Source organism: Schistocerca piceifrons, chromosome X, assembly GCF_021461385.2.
Source record: "Schistocerca piceifrons isolate TAMUIC-IGC-003096 chromosome X, iqSchPice1.1, whole genome shotgun sequence".
Classification (NCBI taxonomy): domain Eukaryota; kingdom Metazoa; phylum Arthropoda; class Insecta; order Orthoptera; family Acrididae; genus Schistocerca; species Schistocerca piceifrons.
Window position 1 is genome coordinate 406,506,011 of NC_060149.1, and position 6,000 is coordinate 406,512,010.

The 6,000-nt window shown below is 43.9% G+C and overlaps 1 protein-coding gene across 1 annotated transcript in view; it reads right to left on the minus strand.

Annotated features, from left to right (window-relative positions):
• The window catches only part of LOC124721623 (protein quiver-like), a 750,131-nt gene extending 744,897 nt beyond the window's left edge, over window positions 1-5,234 (minus strand). Inside the window, exon 1 of the mRNA XM_047246682.1 lies at window positions 4,884-5,234. The gene's annotated coding sequence lies outside the window, so the exon portion shown is untranslated. The remainder of the gene's footprint in view (window positions 1-4,883) is intronic.
• Window positions 5,235-6,000: the final 766 nt, after the last annotated feature.

The window sequence follows — 6,000 nt, forward strand, 5'->3', positions numbered from 1 at the left end:
GGGAGAGACCCGGTGACCCTGCTGGCGAAGGTAGGGTCTGGTAAGCACGAAGACAAGCAAAATCTCGCCGTGTGCGAGCGGGCATTATCTTACTGAAATGTAAGAACTGGATGGCTTGCTACGAAGGACAACAAAACGGCGCGTAGAATATCGTCGACGTACCGCTGTGCTGTAAGGGTGCCGCGAATGGCAACCAAAGGGGTCCTGCTATGGAAAGAAATGGCGCCCCACAACATCACTCCTCTTTCTCGTGCCATATGGTGAGTGACAGTCATGCTGGTATCCCACCGCTATCCGGGGCGTCTTCAGACAATTCTTCAGCCTGGAATCTCATTGACTGGAGTAGAATTGCCTTCCATGATGAGTCCCACTTCGAACTGAGTCTCGATGAACAGCGTAGACGTGTCTGGAGACCCCTCGGACAGCGGTAGGATACCAACCTGTCTGTCGTCCGCATACAGCCCAACAGCCAGAAGTGCTGCTCTGGGGTGTCATTTCTTTTCATAGCAGAAACCCTTTGGTTGTCATCCACGGCACACTTGCAGGACACTGGTACGTCGATGATATTCTACGCACCGTTCTGCGTTACCCTTCACGGCAAGCCAACCTCGTTTCAGTAAGACAATGCCCCCCCCCTCCCCCTCCGCACACGGTGGGAGTTTCTACTCCTTATCTTCGAGCTTGCCAAACACTAATTTTGCCAGGAAGGCCGCCAGATTTTGAAGATCTAAATCGCCAATTGGACAGAAATTGGCACAATATTCCTCAGGAAGACATCTAACAACTCTGTTAATCAGTGCCAAGCCGAATAACTGCTTGCATAAGGGCCAGAAGTGGACCAATGCGTTATTGCCCTACTCAATTTGTGAAGCCCTTCCTCTGGAATAAATCAGCCAATCTCCTGAAATTAATTGTAATAATTTGGTGTTTACTTTTTTTTGTCAAAAGTGTTTTTTCTAGGGTTACAAAACGAGGAGTCGCAACTCATGCAGTCACCTGGATGTGAGAATTGGTGGGGACGTGAAATGAAATTGATCATATAGGCTCCGTTGTTGATAAAGCAGGCAGGAGACTTCGGTTCATTGGCAGATACCAGGAAAACAGTGAGTGTACAAATGAGACTGCTTACAAATCACTTGTGAGCCCTACCTTAGAACACTGCTTATGTGTATGAGACCCTTGCGAAACAGGAGTAACAGATGGTGTTGCAGGGCAGCAAGAATGGTCACATATTTGTTTGACTCACGGGAGAGCATCACGGGAATGCTACAAAGCGTCAACTGGCAGACGCTGAAACACAGGCGTCAACTTTCCTGCGAAAGCTAACTTCCAAAGTTTCAAGAAACGTATCAAGAGAAGAATCTAAAAATATGTTTCAGTCCCATATGCATCGCTTCCGTAGAGAACGAGATGACGAGATTAGACTAATTATACAGCGCACAAACGCATTTAACTAGACATTCTTACCACGCTCCATACGTCAACGGAACGGGAAGAAGCCCCAATTGAAAGAGTCCTCCACCTTGCTCATCACATAGGTTTGCGGAGTATGTACGTTGATCTAGACATGTATATATAAGAAATGTGACAGTATGCCTCTTAGTTGCTTCACCGAGTGCCTTTAATCCGACGAGTACGCTCTGAACAAAACGTAGCAGGTAATTAACCTCGCCTACCCACGTGCTTGTTACATCTCTTCCAGTTTTGCACGTTACGTTTAGACCTTCAAAAGACACCGTTGAGCCTTTTCAACATTTGCTCGACGTGATACTAAGGAATTCCATTATCAATCATTTGTTCCCATCACACGCAAGTTATTGCTAATAGATTTCTAATTCTCCTGATGACACGAATCCTGTGAAGTAGCAATATAACTATACAAGTTTTGCCTAAGAAATATTTACAACAGGCTGGGTTTGTGCAAAAACTTTGTAATGAGTTCAATAGAAGACGTAGCAATATTTCAACTCCTACATATACTTTGAGCATTCATGCAAGTCACAAGCAACCACTAGAAACATAAATGTACGCAACCGAAAATTGATACAGGAAATATACTCTTCTGGCTGCAAGAGCTCACGTCCGCACGTACAGTTACGTTTTAATATTCGTAAAAAGATGAAACATATGGAAAAATTATTTAAAAAAAGTGTTGACTTATGTCATTAATCCATAGGAGTCAAGTTTATGTCTAACCTGAATGAGCGCTTACATAATTCAGCGGTACTACAGTTTCTTCCAGCAATCTAAATTTCATGAGAACAAAAATAATATAAACAGCCGCTTTGTAAAAATATTTTCGTAAAATTAGGTTTGTCTACAAATTATTTACTTCAGCTATGCTTTCGTAGGCGTCGTCGGAACATGGCACTATCTTTTTTCTCTCTCGCCAGTCTGCAAGAAAGCGGCTAAACGATAAACGCTGGACTAACAAGAAGGCCAAATTGTATCCCGTTGCTGCAGATTTCTGACAATTAGCAATGAATTTTTTTCTGTTACAGTTGGTTTCAGCGATCAAACTCTGTCTCGGTACAAGCAGTTCTTCTACCGTTCAGTGAGTCGCTTTTCTGAGAGCCGGAATCGTGTTGTTTTGGATCCACCAAACAACGTCAATTTGCTGTTGGTATGCAAGCAATGACTTTTAAATGTTAGAAATAAGTCAACCGTCTTTGTAGAACGAAAACATACTAAAACAATGTTTAAAAAAGCATGTGATAAAATTTATGATCGTGTCACGTGCAAAATGAGTTACGGAAGTAGCAGATTTTCATTATGTTGTACACATCACCGTAGCAACAGAATAATTATTACAAAATACATCGCAACTTAAAGGCCGTGAGGAAAAAGCTTTTTCAGGAAGGACGCCCGTGTAAAATGGCATTTGTTTTAAAATTTGGCTATGCGTGGCTCTGCAGTCGGCTCTTATAGCCAGAGAAAGTGTGAAATAAAACGTGCGTAGTTAACAGTAGTCCTAATGGAGTTTATTATGGAACTATTTAATGGCTATCGATTTCGAAAAGCACTACCAGTGCGAAATAGAGTCTAAAATAAGATTTCCACTTCGAAGTGCCTAGGTTGTGATTTATACTTCGTTGTTAAGTGGAAACCTTTGAATGTAAGCACTGGTGGGTTCATCGTAAACTTTTGAAGCTGAGCATTAATAACTGGTACGAGATGTGTCGGTCTTTACAGCCGGCGCTGACCAAAGCACCTAAACTGTCGTGCCAACATTAATTTGTAGATGCACTTAGAATCTAATTAAAAAAGATAGCAAATTCGTCCACGGCTAAATTAATTTTAAAAAGCTTCCTGGACAGCTGACTGTGTCTCACGTGAGCATAACGCGTGTTACTGTACGAAGGCACAGGCGTTTTCAGTTAGTAATCTAATTAACACGGCGGAAACTGGCATCAGTATGCAGTTCACCATATCGCAAAAGCAGTGCACAAGAATTAAGCCATTCGGAGGTCTGTACCAGGTATTCCTCTCGTGGCTCTTGTACCTAGCTAGGAAGCTTTCGCTGGCGTCGCTCAAAGCAACGAAAATGTAGTGAGGCAGCAAAGTTTAGCGACAATAAGTTTATTTTAACCTATGGTAAAAATTAAAACGTAATGCCCTCGTTCTGACACACACTTTGGCATATTCTTTTGTTTCCTTAAATGGTTATTCGTATCAAAAGAAATCTGCCGATAAAAGACGTAAGCAGTATGTAAACAATTCTGAAAAATTCCACTTACATAAATGCTCTATTGCACAAGCCGGCCAGGGTGGCCGAGCGGTTCTAGGCGCTACAGTCTGGAACCGCGTGACCGCTACGGTCGCAGGTTCGAATCCTGCCTCGGGCATGGCCGTGTGTGACGTCCTTAGGTTAGTTAGATTTAAGTAGTTCTAAGTTCTAGGGGACTGATGACCTCAGATGTTAAGTCCCATAGTGCTCAGAGCCATTTTTTTGTTGCACAAGGTTCCTGCTAAGAGCATCACAACAGTGGGTAAAAAAAATAAACAATAGGCAAAGACGCGAACATTGTTATACCCCATTGCGAAATTAATTTTACCAGTGAAGAAGGTCCATGAAACAGATAACGATTACGAAGCCACTAGAAAACAACACAGAACAACAAAGTTTTATTACTGGTGCTATGGGACATTTTTACAATTCCAGTTCATAACAATTACATATCTCTCGCATTTTTATTATATACATATATTTTTCCATAGACTTCCTTTTGTTTGTTGCTAGATTAACCTACTTCCCTCATCCACAACACTTTCCCCTCGGTTGTCAGTATTAACGTTATTGAGCCAACAGACTTTTATGCCTCAAAGTAAAATTCTGTCAGGCGAAAGGATACCTGCGCTCTTAATAGTTTCTTACGATCCAACACAAACGAATGAGTACTGAATAGAATATGCGATTTCGCTCGGTTGCGAACGACACGTTTCGGACGTAGGGAAGAAGAATAACATTTTATTATGGAGAACAAAAGCTATTCTCTTACTAATTTTCTTGCATTGAAATGTATTTGCTGTATTAATTCGATATCGAGCAACTGGGGTTTCACATGTAGACACTTTAGTGTTATCGAAATGATATACCATCGCAAGTACATCCTGTTAATGTCTCCCAGCGTCCACTGGTGTGGCAACTGAATAAGACTCAGAGGCTGCGAAAGGCGTAAACCTGATGACTGGCAAGCGAACGGCGAATCATAGAAATTACTAGAAGGAACTGTTGCACTTTTACTATGTCAAAAAGAAGAAAAAAACGAACAAAAACTAGGAGAAAATATCAAAGAAAGTTGGGAGAAAGACTGTACGAAAGAAAAGATTGAAACGGGTGAAATGCAAGAGGAAAGCTGTCAGCAGTGAGGAGAGATGCGTACCTGTGGTGCACTGTGGTCGACGGCTGGCGTGTGAATAGGCGCAGCCTGGCCACGCTCATGCACGTCGGCTCTGACTGTAAGGACTAAACACGTGACTGCCGGCGCGCACCGCCGCTGGGCATGACACGTCAGCAATAGGCAACCTGCCAGATGCAAAACTCGCTCTGTCTTAACCAGTACCTCAGGCACAGAGCGATGGAACAGCAGGGACAATCCAGGAGACAGACCTTTGTTAATTTTTAATTTTTCGCCGCTGCCGGATTACTGAGAACGCGGAGGCAGGGAAGAGACGTGGGCCAGAATGTGATAAGAAATGCGTGTTGAGTGCTCTATATTGATCTACTACCTATCCCTAGCACATCTGCAACACTGCGCTGCCCGTCTGACGCGGGAGCTGGCCTTAGCGGCTGGCGGGCTGCGCATGCGCACTTCGCCTCATTACGAGCCGCGCCGCGCCGGCGCTGCTGCTTCTGCTGTTGTTGCCTTTAGCGCTTAGCGCTTCTCGTCGTTAAAAAGAGACCAGCAATTTGCTCGGAATGGGCCCGTCCTCTTTCACCACCCAACGGTACAAAATGGTGTAACCCGTCCGTATGGGCCCACTTCCGAAATTACTTTTCTCCATGAAATTTTAAGGAGACACATATTTTAGACATTACGCTTAATTGTTACCCTCTCTCTCCCTCTCTCTCTCTCTCTCTCTCTCTCTCTCCCTCCCAGTGTCCTATTGCCGGCTTTGTCGCCGGGTGCAAGTATTTTTAGCTGACGCCATTGAGGTGACTTGAGTGTCGCCGACGATGAAACGGTGATGAGCACACACAACATCTAGTGCCCCCACGGAGGAAATCACCAAAGCGTGCAGGAACCGAACCCAGGCCCCTTCGATCGGCATCCAGCCACGCTGACGCCACAGCGACTGCGGAGGATAATTGTCAAACCGAAAGCCCGCGGTCGTGGTTACACTTATACTACAATCATCTTCAGCCAGATCGCATACGCAGTTTATTACGGTTACCGACTTCGGAGTAAGCCATTTTCACAGCTATGAAGGCCATTATAAAAGCGAAAATAGAGTTAACAACAGCATTACAAAAAAAATACAAATTTTTATGGCCTCCTT